At 37.7% G+C, this 14,993-nt stretch overlaps 1 protein-coding gene across 6 annotated transcripts in view; it reads left to right on the top strand.

Annotated features, from left to right (window-relative positions):
* Window positions 1-14,993, top strand: part of LOC131437871 (calbindin-32) — a 182,655-nt gene that overhangs the window by 50,614 nt on the left and 117,048 nt on the right. For 5 of the 6 annotated variants that reach the window (XM_058607504.1, XM_058607505.1, XM_058607506.1 and 2 more), the window contains one exon: window positions 2,925-2,946. The exons of the other annotated variant lie outside the window; for it this stretch is intronic. The gene's annotated coding sequence lies outside the window, so the exon portion shown is untranslated. The remainder of the gene's footprint in view (window positions 1-2,924; window positions 2,947-14,993) is intronic. 6 annotated transcript variants of the gene reach the window in all.

Genomic DNA, 14,993 nt, shown 5'->3' with positions numbered 1-14,993 from the left:
TCCACTTGATCGATCCACCTTGCTCGCTGCGCTCCTCTTCTTCTGGAAACATGCAGGACTTCAAAAAAATTTGGGCTCAAGCGTCCAAAAAATGCGATGCAACACTTGTCCGGAACTTAAATTTCATCCGGTTTTCATTATGCTCAAGTTTAACCTCGAACAATAAAGAATCAATTTTTAATTTTGAATAAAATATCGTTTTTTATCATAATTTGAAAGAAAACTTTGTGGATAGCTTATTTTCGATACACTCCTTAAAGGGACACTTGAATCAAAATTGTGAACTGATGATGCAAATTGTTCTTTTCGATCTAGAACCATGCGTATTCCAAGGCCAGGTTTCTCTATAGAATTTTCAAAATATCTTCAAACTTTTTTTTCCGTAAATTGCTAGAAAATACTCTTAAAAATGTTATAGAATTAGTACCGAAAGTACGCGCGACTGAGAACTTGGTAGAAAAAAAGAGGGACGGTGCTCACCAAGGCACGATTAGTCACGAATAAAAACTTTGACGGACTTTTTCTTGAAATTGTATTTTTTTCAACTGGGTGTTACTCGTATTCCAGAACTATTGCTCGTATCAACATAACTTAACGACATTTTATTCGTTAGATGTCTCTCTATGGTCGGAACTACAACCAAAAATGTTGATTGTTATTTAAAAATCTATTTTAAAGCACTTATTGGTGTAATGATGCATTTCTCATATCAAACATACTATCATATATAATACTGTGTTATTCTCCAAAATTAAATTCTTCGAATCTTGAAAGATTAACCGTAATCGGATTAGTGACCGTTTATTGACAATGACTACCAATTGGAGTAGTTTTTTGGCCGATTTAGATTTTTTTCACGTTTTCTGTTTCGCCTGCGTTAAAGTATAAAATTTTAAACACACTTTACCCTATAATTCCGGAACTAGATTTCAGATCCGGATGAAATTCTGGAATTCTGTACAAGAGCAAAGTAAATGAGATCCAGTTTAGAAAATACGACTACTTTTTCTTGTGCCTCCGGAATCGAAAACAGGGAACCAGGATAGCCGAAATCAGTGTTTTTGGCCGTCTACTGACAATGACTACACACTGAATTCTTATTTTGATGTTCGGTAATTTTTTTTACAGTTTTAATCTGTAAAAGGAAATTTTAGCAGAAAAAATCGTTAAATAATTCCATTTTACCGACATCAGTAAAATATGCACGAGTTGTCAGTAATTCCAGGATAATTTTGCTGAAAATTTGTTTTTTTGTTTTACTGACGTATGTTGTAAACATTGAAATGTCATCACGTCCAAGTCATACCGTAAATAAATCACCGATTCTCAGTGGTTAATGAATAAACACCGAAAAAATATGTAAACAGTGCTCAGCTTCAGTAATTTTCACTGAACGCTTTCGGAGAAAATAAGGCTTGTCAAAAGTGTCGCCATTTTAAAGTTCAAATAATACTAACAGTGGTAAAAATTAGTGCTTTTTTAGGAAAAGTGCAAACTGCAGCTAAAATGGACAATATTTTGGACTTACTTGCGGATGAAGAAGTAAAGAAGCTGTTCAGTAAGTACATTTATAATATTTTCAAAGTTTTCTCATTTTTAGCAAAGTACGAAAATGTCTGACGAGTGGCACATAAAACGTAACCACACATCACTAACGGTAAATAAATTGTATCCAAAAACGTATATTCGAAATTAATATGAAAATTTTCTATACAGATTTCTTGAGGGCTCTAGCTATAATTCGGATGAAAAATCCGAATCGCGGAGCAAAACGATTGCGTGTATCCGGCGCTGCCAACGATAATCCTCTCCAGGGCATCTTAGAATGGTGTCAGGTAATATAATACAGTATAGAATTTCATCGAAAATAACAATATTTTTTATACATCACAGGATGACATCCTTCCGCAATCATATGACGTACCCACATTACATATTAAAGGAGACATGTTTGCGGACAACTCTGAAGCATTTATAATCTGCAGAAACTGGAGCCTGAAAATAAGTGGCGACTATCAATATTTCTTCAAGATACTGGTTGAGTGCTACAATGTGGCGAAAGTCGACTGTCGTCCTTCGGATAAATTTTTTTTTTATATTTATATATTCGCTCATGGGCATTGCTGCCTTAACAACGACGGGAGAAAAATTTATGCGTAGTCTTAAGTAATGTATTCAAAAATCATTAAACTTAACATAACCGAATTAACCTGTGTATTATTTTTCGCTGATCCTTTTTAATTTCTTAGTATTTGGTATCAAATACTACAGATTTAGTAATATAGAAGAATTCAGAAAATTCAATTTTTACGATTTGTTTTGCAAATTTTACCGAACTTCGGTATTAGGTGATGAATAAGTCAGTAAATTTTGACAGTTCGTTGTGGCGATCCAGTTTACCAATCATTCAGTAAATTTAAATTTTACTGAACTGTTTACTGACTGTTCAGCTGTTTTAAAGTCAGTAAAATTTTTACCGACACCCGTAAAAAAAGTATAGTGTGTATCGAATGGAGTATTTTTGGTTCAGAATTCAGACATTTTGCTTATAGAATTCAGTTGCATGTTTATGGATGATGAAGCAAATATCTCAAATCAGATTTCATGCAGCTTCATAGTGTCGAATTTTATACAAAGCAACAAAGTGGACAATTATTCCAAGGCGAAAAGGTCTCCGTTTTATTTAGTTTTGATACTGTTCGCTTCGTACCAAACATTTTTTAGTTCCTCTTTCTGATTCCGGAAGGGGCCAGGGCCCCTCGCCCCCCCCCCTCTGGGCACGTGCCTGGCTGTATAGATGCTTACAGATTCCTAAACATTGAAAAATGAATAATAAATTTCTGTCGGACTGTTGACTGCCTGTCTATTTTAACTTATATATGACGAATTGATATTCATAACTGTCGTATTTTCTTCTTTTGCAGGTGGCATCAATCGAAAGATCACGTAAGTTTTATTTATGAAAGAAACGTTTGTTGATTTTTTTCCTATCGGAGCCAACCTGAACCAGCTGAATCGAGTTATTTGTTACTGTTGGGAAACATGAATTTTCCCATTCAATGTGGCTTCTTTCATTGGAATACCAATCGAAGCGAAACTGTCTTTCTGATAGCAAGAACGAAACTTATTTACCAACAGATTGAAGGATTTGCTATGTGCTGCTTTCTACGAACATCTGTACTACGCTCCCATTGCTACATGACGTGCAATAATACAATGTCTTCGAACGTGGTGTTGTCATGTAGTAAACGCAATACCGTGTGGATGTGCTGGAAATACTTTTTTTTCAAACCGGAAAGAAAAACGTGATTCATGCTTCGTGTTATGTTGTCGATGCCGGAATGCCGGTTCCTGCTGTCCTTTGCTGAGCAAACCTTTAATTTTACTCGAATAGCGGCATCGAGATTTTTAAAAATTTTCTGTTTCCACAATTTCACTATCCATATTTAGCCACAGGGAACAGACATCCAAGGTAGGCACAGTTTTTTTGAAAAAGCTGTGTAAAGCGTACAAGTGAAAATTTGTTTAAAATCACCGTTGTCTACGATTTTGTACGCATGAATTACATGCAATGATAAGTAATCACCATGTAGCAATTCGCCTGTAGAGGCGCTTGCTTATGGGCTCTTGCGTTCGAGCTAGCATGCAATGGTAATTCATGCGTGCAAAATCGTACACAACGGTGAATTTGAACAATTTTTTTATTTGTATGCTTTACACAGCTTTTTCAAAAAACATTGTACTAACTTGGATGTCTGTTCTCTGTGGTTAACTTTCTTACACACATTGGAAACTCTACTTGGATGTCTGTTCTCTGTGATTTAGCTTCAAAAGGCTTATTGCTAACTATACTGATTTCAAATTGGTGCTTCATTCGTTATGAGAGGAAAATAATTCTCTTCTCTTCTTTCCAATGCATTGGAATTTATTTCGCTAGACAATACGATTGCAATTGCAAATTGGGCGACACCTTTTTACTCTGAAATCGAGTTTTCACTTTTTTTTACTTATATCTAAGCGACATCCATACTACTTCCAAATAAACAAACGATATGAAAAATTTGTCATCATGTAGCAAGGCAAGAAATTCAAAAGGAATTTTCATTTGCCATCATATTAAATTCATTCAGGACGAACACGCTAAAAAATGTCTTGCAATATTCAACACGCGTTGATACGTTTATCCTTACCAACCCGAGGCTCGAAACAAAGATGATGCTTATGATAGTAAATTTACGGTGAACCGGTGGATATTTGACTCCTCAAGAAAGTTTGTTTCTGTTCCTGTGCACAAAATAATCGACGAAACTCATGCAAAAGACGATTCTCTAAAATCAACCAATAATTTTGAAATTTGCTTGTGACTTGAATACTTAACCATTTGAGTAGAAGGGCGCATTTTCACAATTTACTCTGTACAGTTATGGGTAGAACTTATTCGTGAATATCTCTTGTTGTACTTTACGTAGCAACACAATTTTTTCCCCTTACCACTGGAAATATTCTCAGTAATTTATGATAAAATTTTCTGTAGCATAAGATAACCGCTAAAAAATCAAAATTAAAGTATTCTAAAATGTTTGGTATGAACGAGTGTAAAAGAGGACGACGGGTATTTGCATTTTGCTGTAATAATTTTTAGCGCCTATAACACAGAGATTTGTTGATTGATTTATATAATTTAACTACCAATCGATTCGAAAACATTCAGCTCAAACACATATTTCAACGACGTTACGAAGTGTTACATGCGTTACTTTTTTGGAAGTTAGAGGTGTTACGAAGAGTTACATTCGTTGCTTTAAATAAGTTTTAGGCGTTACGAAACATTACATGCGTTAGTTTTTTGTATGTTATGGGCGTTACAAATCGTTACGTGCGTTTTTTTGTAAATTTTGGTGTTTTAAAATGTTACATGTGTTACATTTTTAAAATGTACTAGCGCTACGAGACGTTACATTCGTTACTTTTTTAAGTTTTGTGAGTTACAAAGCGTTACATGTGTTACTTTTTGTAAGTTATAGATGTTAAAAAGCGTTACAAAATTTTGGCATCCCAATTTTAACATATTGAAGAGTTACTTATTTGCAAAATGTACTGAAAATGTCAAAATTATGAAATGATTAGAAATGATCCTACAATGACATGGAATACACTGATTAAAATTAGCGCGGTGACATATTTCATCGAAACGACCGCATAGTCGGATTGTGTCAGGTAAGATGGCTATCGTTGGGCCGCGGAGAACATCTCCGGCGATTGTTCAGAGCGTGGCGAATAGCCCGTGATGTAAGTGTTCGAAATGAGTAATTAAATGAGAAAAAACAGTAGACCGCATACACATACACGTACATATACATAAATATTAAACGTATAAGAAATCCCGCAGCTACAAAGTATCGTAAAGATCTGCGTCTTCAAGAAAGGATATTAAAACTTCCTCGCGGACAGGATCGTTGGTAAGAACATCTCTAATAGATATTGGAATATGTTGACGACGTAGATCTGAACATGGTTGACAATTAATCAAAATGTGTTCAACTGTGTTTTAAGTGCCACATGTTCAGCAGTGCGGGGGATGGATTTGGGATATGCAATGGTCGTGTGAAACCTTCGTGTGTCCCACTCTTGAACTTGAGAGAGTTCTCTGTTCGATTCGGGAGTTCCGATCAACCCAGTTGCTTGGATCTCCCTTAACTTTCTGTAGGTGACCTGAACGATTTCTCCAGTGCTCAGAAAATTTGTTTGTAATGCATCTTGAATTTTTTTATGAGATCCGCAGCCGGGATATCGTTCGTGAAACTGTGCTGTACATTTCGTCCGAGTGCTGCTAAACGGTCGGCCTCTTCATTCCCTCGAATTCCTACGTGGCCCGGTATCCAACAGATGGTGACGACTGGGTTGCATATGTTTTCAATTTTTTGTATGAACGGGTGACAAAATTCACCGGACTCTAAGGCTTGGATAACTGACAGAGAGTCGGAGAAAACAACCAACGCTACGTCTTTCGGTCTACGGGACAGAGCTAACCACATGGCTGCTTCGGCCGAAAATATGGAGTATATTGACCGGACAGAGATGCCATTTCCGATACCATGGATTCCGATTCCTACTGCATCATCGAGTTCTGATCCATTCGTGAACAGTTTGACGTGATTGGAGAAAAGTCGTTTTACGAGTTGGGTATAGGCGGATTGTGTCATGCTGGGGACGGCTCCTGCCTTTAAAGTATGTGGCATTGATATGTCAATATTTGTGGGTCCTGTGTACCATGGACGGCGACGGATGGAAAGCAGGTCTGCCAGTTCAAGTAACGGAGAATCTGCAAATTCGCGGTGTATGGAGTCGGCGATTTCGTGAAGAACACCACCCTCTCCCCCTGTTTTTGAAAGAAAACTAAGGATTCTCTTTACTACCACCAGGGAAACCGCCCAACGGAAAAGGAAAAAAGGAAGTAATCCGGCTTCAACACATGCGATTCAAGTGAATTAATTGTTCTGTTCTATCCATGAAAGAATCATTAGAAAATTTACTGAATACTAATGATTTCATGAAGGAATGATTAGTATTCAGTAAATTGGAATGTTACTTCACATGGTTGAACGGTTTCAATATTTTAAATGTTAAGGTGAAATGTAGCGTCACATAATGCGCGCAAAATTTTATCCGCTTCAGTTGAACGAACCGTCGCACAAAGCATACCAAGAAAAACGGACACATAGATACAAGAACTTTTTTCAATGATTGAGCGCAGTGGGTTTACCTCTCGTTATATTGGCTTGTAAAAAAGACTGGACGTAGTGGATTTTTGAATCCTTCACACTTTGAATATATGCTAATTCAATCGTTATTGTTAGTGATTACTCTTACACTAGAGCTATAAATCATGAGTAATTATGAATGACTAACATGAGGCTATATCTATATGTATTGACCAACTTGCTAACCATGTATGAGCCTGAGTTTAGTAGCAAGCATGGACTCTCCTTCAAAAGAACGATTGAAGACGTTCACCAGGCCCTTCCCGCCGATGAGATAGAATTTACGTAAAAGTGTTTACTTGACTCGCATGATAGAGCGCGGTCGAATTTACTTATCGAATACATTCAATGCCAATATATTCCATTCTAATTGACTTTCATTATCATCTTCGAATAAGTAGAAAGTATTATTTCTGTTGTGTCAATAGGATCGTAGCACTAGCCATGTAATCGAAGCTATGCTATGAGTCGGATGCGAAGTCTGTTAAAACAGAAAAGCCAAATTTCTCGAAAGGAATGTAATTCCAAGATTTCCACACCCAGACATTTTCCTGATGTGAATTCAGTATTCTCCCAATACGGTACAATCTAAAATAATACCTGTTATACGATATTACACAGCCAAGCTTTATTGCTTCAGCAACATCAATGCATTGAACTCAACAGAATTGGACATTTTTAGCATTATAAATGACAGTTACTTAGAAAATAAACGATTTCTTACAATACCCATTTTATTGTATTCAACTCGTTTTCATTTCAACACAAAACCCAATGCGGCATAAATTCGCGTCATTATTTTATATGTAATTTTGCTCACGATATAATGCCACCGTGCCCACCGTGCATTTCTCACACCACCTCAATACGAAACAGCAGCGCGCAAGCAATAAAAAAATGCGGAAAAGTTTATGTAAACTTTTTCAAATTTCGGTTGTTTTAGCTAATATTTTATTATTTTGAGTTGCATTTTCAGATTCTTTGTGAAATTCTGCTACAAACACTACTTTTCAGTTCTAAAATCATCCCCGTGGAACGGAACAGTAACCGTTTATACATTTCAAAAACCGATTACGGCTCGACAAAGCAAAATTTCAAAATTCTAAGAATACTTAGTTATGATAAATTTGATTTCGAAAACTTAAGTGTTTTTGGTTTTTCGAAAATCGGTCTAGTTTTTGAATAATTGATCAAAAACGCGATTTTCGCATTCCGCTACATTTCACCTAAAGACTGTCCCAGAAAGTATGGACGCACTTTAATTAATTTAAAAAGATATTTTTTTTATTAAGGCCTATTTGCGTTAAAGCTTTACGTGGCCGATTGAGACGATTTTTTAAATAATTTTTTTTTTGAGTTGGATCTCGTTGTCACCCTTTTTCTAGGGGGAGAGGAGCTTCCATTTCCTTCCTGCGAGGATACAGGAGCACTTCGTTCATAGTTCGTCTCGTCATCCATTGCCGCATCGATGGTATTGTTGTCGATTTCCGTCTTCTTTTCGTTGCTAGTTGCTGTAGATGCTTTTTGGCAATATTGATATGTGGCCATCTGATTGTCATAGGTAACAAGTGATTTACACAGAATTCTTGTATCTTGACCGAAAATCACATAAGAAGGTATAGCCTTCTTCAAGTGTATGCGTAATAAACGTACGCCATTTAGAATACTGGGGAAAAAAATCTTTCACTTTTCTTTTTCGATAGAGAGAATCTATCTGTGTTGGGACATAGTTTTGCGAATATAAGAATCGGTGACACTTGAGGGAAGATCATGCACACGCACTTCTATAGCACTATCTTCCATATATACTGGAATGTTGTACTTAATGTTCTCGTGCTCCACATAGTGCACATTGTTATTGTCTTTTGCGAATTGAATTGCATCCAACTCTTTATAAAACTGGATGTAAATAACATTATTTGTCTTATTGCATTGAAGTAAATGCACACGTTTAATGTCAAGATGCATTTGCTCCTTAAGCAATCCTTCAAGTTCTCCTATCGAAGGTCAAATTTTGCACTGTCTGAAGTCCACAACAATTGTATTCCTTCGTGTCGGTGGTAGCTTTTGTTCGTTTGGTTCACTCATTTTCGAGGTCGTTCTATTGTTCACTACATAATACCGTACTTGGTTTCTTCTGTCCCGAACGTAAGCGGTTTTGTTTTATCGACTAACTTGGATGAGATGTGAAAGCGAACTGATGGACGCACTTTGATTTCGCAGTAAATAATTTACAAGTGTTAGATATTCAAATTTTATTCGATATACTGATAATATTAGACTACAACAACAGAATATTATTCTCAATATTTGCTACTTAGCCATTGTAGACTAGCTGCGTACCTTCTTGCGAACGTTCCTCATTAAGGCCATCGTCCAAGTACCATGCGCGCGGATGGTTTTAGGAAATTTTCGATGAAAATTTTGCCAAAACCAAAAACATGCTGCTATTTTTGATAAGACTCGGAAAATCATCCGAATTTTTCAGCCATTTTCACCCTGTAGATTTTCAAAGGTCTGTATGTTTTTGGTTTTGGCAAATTTTTCAAAATTTCCTAAAACCACCCGCGCGCATGGTACTTGGACGATGGCCTTAAGTTCCGTACAGACTTCTTGGCGATAAGTTTTGACACTTTTTTCCAATCTTTTTCGAACTTTTGAATGGTTTCGGCTGCCGAGACATGTTTCCTAAGATGTGTCTTCGTTAATGCCCAAAACTCCTCAATTGGTCGAAGTTGTGGGCAATTTGGTGGATTCATGTCTTTTGGGACGAAAGTGACATTTTTGGTAGTATACCATTCTACCGTTGATTTCGAGTAGTGGCAAGAAGCAAGATCTGACCAGAAGACAACAGGATCCTTGTGGCTTCGAATCATGGGTAGAAGTAGTTTTTGTAAACATTCCTTGATGTATATTTCACTGTTCATTGAAGCAGCGGTGATGAAGGGTTTCGAAATCTTACCGCAGCTACAAATTGCTTGCCAGACCATAGCTTTCTTACCAAATTTTTCGACATCAATCGATGTCTCGGACTGGTTTTACACTTGCCCTTCTCGCACCGTATAATATTGTGGTCCCGGCAAGGATTTGTAATCGAGTTTCAGGAAGGTTTCGTCGTCCATGATTATGCAGTTCAAATTTCCAGCAAGAATCGTATTGTACAGCTTTCGAACCCTCGGCCTGATCGATACTTCTAGTTTCGGACTACGTTTTGGTTGTTTCTGCTTCTTATAGGTTCAAAGAATCAAACGTTCTTTAGCACGAAGAACATTTGACTTCGAAGTGCCCACTTTTTTGGCCACATCCCAAACTAAAACCTCCTTCTTTTGCTCGAACGCCTTCAGTATACGTTTATCCAACTTAGGGTTAGCAGGGCGTTTTTTCGACCCATTTTCGGTTTATCCTCAAAGGTGTTATCCTCACCGAACTTCCTGATTGCATTTCGCACGATTTTTTCACTTACTCCTTCCATTTTTGCTATCTTTCTCAGTGTCAGTCCACGTTCTGTGCACCATTTGTACACAATTTTTCGACGTTGTTCACAGATTCTGAACCATTGCGAAATGGCAGCGGTTTTTGTTTGCGTCCATACTTTCTGGGACAGTCTTTACCAACAGCTCAGAGGGCCCGAAATCAGAAACAGACACGAAAAAAAAGTTTGAGAAATATTATGGGGCTGCTAGATTACATCGTGAGATAGAGGTTTTGAGAGTTACGTGATGGTCGAAACTCTACTGCCGATAAAGCACGCAGCGGCAGGTCCTACAAAGCAGAACAGAGTCAAAATCATATAAAATGGAGGATGAAACCGGGGTAAATCAAATGACTTTAATAATAATACATAAAATCGTACTGGATGACCGGAAAGAGAAAGTGCGCGAGCATGCCTTAGTTAAGCAAGATTCTGCAGAAGAGAAAGATATGTTGCCGCAGGATCTCGCACATACTTATTTAGTGCTAGAAAGACGAACGCAAGCGCACTTCGAGTACATGTTTGGCTGAATCCATCATTATACGCCAGAGAACATAATGACTACCCGACAATAGATTGAAGACGGAAAGATCACAATGTCGGTTTTCTGAGAACGACATACTTTTTGAGGACTATTTCAAATCAGAAAAAGACAGTATTAGCGTGTATTAATGAAGCGTTATGTTTATGTGAGTTTCGTTTTGGAAACTATTGGAAATATAGCCAAAGTAAATTTGTATGACCATTTACTAATATGACCTTTAAATTTAGCTCTCCGTTCTCCACGAATGGGCTGTGTCACTCTAGGCAGTGAATATTCGTTATTTAAAGGAGGAATGTGAATGATCTCAGAATATACGGCATCATCACAAGTCTTGTTGATTGTTGTGTTGTATAAATATTTAGAAGGTCTTAGACATCTGTTACAAGAATAGCACGACAATAAACGTGAAGAAATACAACAACCTTCTCTTGGGCACAGCTACAAAATACTCCATAATGTCTGTTGAAAACACCGGCAAAAGACACACCGAGAATTAGGTACTTAAGTAATCTTCAGTAACATTATTTTTTTATCTGAGGGCCAACAAAACGAAATCCTGGGTACGGATCTGGCTCTCGTTTTTTTTTCGAAGTGTATCCTAGATATTGACTAAAACTGATTCTAATAGGCTCTTGAAACTGAGCTTATTTCACTTCTTCATCACGTTCATCAATTAAAGATATCGAGTGACCCAGACTTTGGAATTTTTGTTTGCAAACATAATAGATTACTCGGAACCTGGGATTCACTTTGCCGATTACCAAAGTTCGGATTAAACTAAAATTCGCTTCACTCACGGATTAAAAGTTAAAGTGTTCCTATGTTTACATTTGTTGAGCGAGTCTGTGTAGGAGAGCATGGCTTCATTAAGATTCTACAGTGAAAGTGAGTCTGGTAAACTATTAAACTTTAAAGACTGTTACCATAATCTTTAGCGAGTGGTTTTGTTTTGTCATCGCATCGTGCATATGTTTCTCAGGTCATTACAGTTAGCATTCAGTTCCTTTGCATCCTATTATCTGGAAATAACAAGTCGTTTAAAAGCCATTTCCTGTTATTGCATACACCGTAGCACTAGAAATAGCAACCGGATATTTATGTTCACTGAATAGCAGTTACCATGCAAGACAGCAGACAGCTCTATCCCGCAAGCATTCGTTCGGGTTTGCAAATCATTTGCCACCTGTTGAGCCTGAATCTACTGTTCGATCGATTTATCATTTCACGCTATCACGGGCACCGTGGTTTGAGTTAGGTACTAATAGTTTCGCTTGTTCACGAACTTGTTTCGAGTGGTGTGCTCAGCCGGAATTGCCGTCAGTTAATGGCTTTTGTCACGTTTGCATAGTTCAACCTTAACTTCATCATGGTGTCTTTCTTTGAAGCTCGTTAGGCATTATTTCATAGCAGACTGCAAAAAGATAGAGCTGAGACGTGCTCCGCTCGATAGTTGTCGGGTTGCCGAGGAGCAAGCCGAAGGTAATGAATTTAAGGATATTTCACACATGAAACACTTATCTCCCTACTACACCGCGTAAAGTGTACCTACCTCTAGCATATGAAAGTGAACAATCCTTGTTAGCTCTCAGAACTGACGTCGTCATTCTGTTCAAAAATTGACTTGCGCAGAAACTAGAGAGCGAGAGAGAGAGAGAAAGAAAAACCTGCCAGTTGTACTACTCATCTAGCAACAACAGGGCTAAATGTTGAGGTGAGTTTAAAGCAGCTACACTCTGACTGTCAACATCAATCAAACCATGCTCCAGTGCTAGATTTCTACTGAGAAGGAACGTAGGGAGTCCATTTGGTTGGCAGCTTTGAAGTACTTAAGATACGATGGCGAGAATACCATATTTGTTTGACTAGGCAGAGTTGACGAAGGATAGCCTTTGTGTAAATGTAATCCTGATGGTTTTGGAAAGCATTTGCTAGGAGGAATTATTTTGCAGACAGTAAACAGTAAATTAATTGTCTGTGACATGGCCAAGGTTTTCGGTAGGCATCTATAGTTTTTGACGGTAGATACGGCTTATTTTACTATTGGGCACCTTTTCAAAATTTACCCTCTGGGATAGTGAAGAGTTTTTGATCGTTAATATCGATCGTTGTATCTAACGTATGAACATAATGTTTGCTGCATACCATCGGAGATATGATCAACAATTTTATATGATTAAACATTAGTATGTAAAACAAGAGTAACTAAAACACCTATTATTAATAACGAATCGTATGAACAACAAAGATGAAAGGCCGAAGGGTCAAAACACTTGTACTGTAAATTGTTGATGTAATACACAAAAATAAGATCAATAAACAAATATTTATGAAAAAAAAAAAATCAACAATTTAAGATCAAATTTTCAGTTGTATGACATTACCACCAGCAAAGTCTTGGCATTACATTCCTCTTGTGGAATTTGGCCTTTCTGTTTCAACAGACTTAGCAGCCGATTCTTAGTGTACAGAATCATTGCATGGCTAGTGCTATGGATCCTACTGCCACTAAGAATCCTTCCAGGTCGGGGCTCGAACATACGACAACTGGCATGTAAGACCAGCGTCCTATGCATTGAACCGCCAAACCGGGACGACATTACCACAAATAATTCAAAATTAAAGTTTTCTGAAATGTATAGTATCAACGAGTATTGAAGATTTTTCGTTGCGGGTGTGTGATTTTCTCGTACCCGTGACGAAAATTTCGGGGGATTACATTCGCTTCGCTACAACAGCAGTATTGCACAACTACTTTTCTGCGGTATTGCTCTTTGGAGCTAAAGCAAAGATGATGTATTAGATATTATTATAACTCATTTATTGAAAGTCGAGTAATCGGTAAAATAACATGATGACTCTACTAATGAGATGACTCTTGGTACAATAGCCCTATTTGATATATTTAGTTCATTCTAGCATGCGCAGTTCCAGTTTTAGTATCAAGAATTCAGTTCCTGAATATAGTTACAGTTTCAGGTTCAAAATACAGTTTCCACACTTCTGTTTCAAATGGAGGCAGTTGTGAAGTTAGGCTTGCTGCCGCTATAGGCCCGGAGGTTCGAATGTCATATATATTATTCGACTCAGCTCGACGAACTGAGCAAATGTGTGTATGTGTGTGTGTGTGTGTGTGCGTGTGTGTGTTTGTGTTTGTGTGTGTGTGTGTGTGTGTGTGTGTGTGTGTGTTCCGACTTACGGATCCGGAGATATAGGATGATATGTAACAAAAATAAATGTAAAAATATGCGCACACTTTTTTCAGAGATGACTGAACCGATTTTCACAAACTAAGATTCAAATAAAAGGTATTATGGTCCCATAGCCTGCTATTAAATTTAATTTGAATCCGACTTCCGGTTTCGGAGTTATATGGTAATAAGTGGAAATTTGAGAAAAAGATTGCACTCAATTATCTCTGAAACAGCTCAACCGATTTTCGCAAACTTGTATTCAAATGAAAGGTCTTTTTTTATAAAAATTATTTTGATTCAGGCCTATTTGCGTACAAGCTTTACGTGGCCGATTGAGCTGAGTTTTTAGCTAAAAAAATTTTTGTATTGGATCTCGTTGTCACCCTTTTTCTAGGGGGAGAGGAGCTTCCATTTCCTTCCAGCGAGGATTGAGGGGCAGTTTGTTCGTGGTTCGTCTCGTCATCCATTGCCGTGGTATTGTTGTTGATTTCGTTGCTAGTTGCTGTAGATACGCCTTGTTGTACATTGTTTGCAGTTGCTGGTTGGTTGGATGGTAAGCTGTTAACTGCAGCTGGTGTACTTTGTTCTATAGGGGATACGTTGGATGGTATCGTTGAAGGGGATGCTTCACTGTTGTTGGTAACTGTCACAGGTGTACTAGGGTTGCTCGGGGTTGGTGTGAAGGAAGCACCGTTGTACTTTGGTGTGGTTGCCTCCTTGTCCAGTTTGTCACATGGCTTACCGTAGTGAACAGCTTTTTGGCAATACTGACATGTGGTCATCTGATTGTCCAAGGTAACAAGTGATTTGCACGGGATTCTTGTATCCTGACCGAAAGTTACATAAGAAGGTATAGGCCTCCTCAAGCGCATGCGTAACAAACGTACGCCATTTAGAATACCGGGAAAAAAGTTCTTCCACTTTTGTTTTTCGATAGAGAGAATCTCTCCGTACTGGGACATAGTTTTACGAATATAAGGATCGATGACGTTTGAGAGAAGATCATGCACAAGCACTTCTATAGC

Source organism: Malaya genurostris, chromosome 3 (genome assembly GCF_030247185.1).
Source record: "Malaya genurostris strain Urasoe2022 chromosome 3, Malgen_1.1, whole genome shotgun sequence".
NCBI classification, from domain to species: Eukaryota; Metazoa; Arthropoda; class Insecta; order Diptera; family Culicidae; genus Malaya; species Malaya genurostris.
Note: the sequence above shows the minus strand (reverse complement) of the source record. Positions and strands in the feature narration are given on the sequence as shown.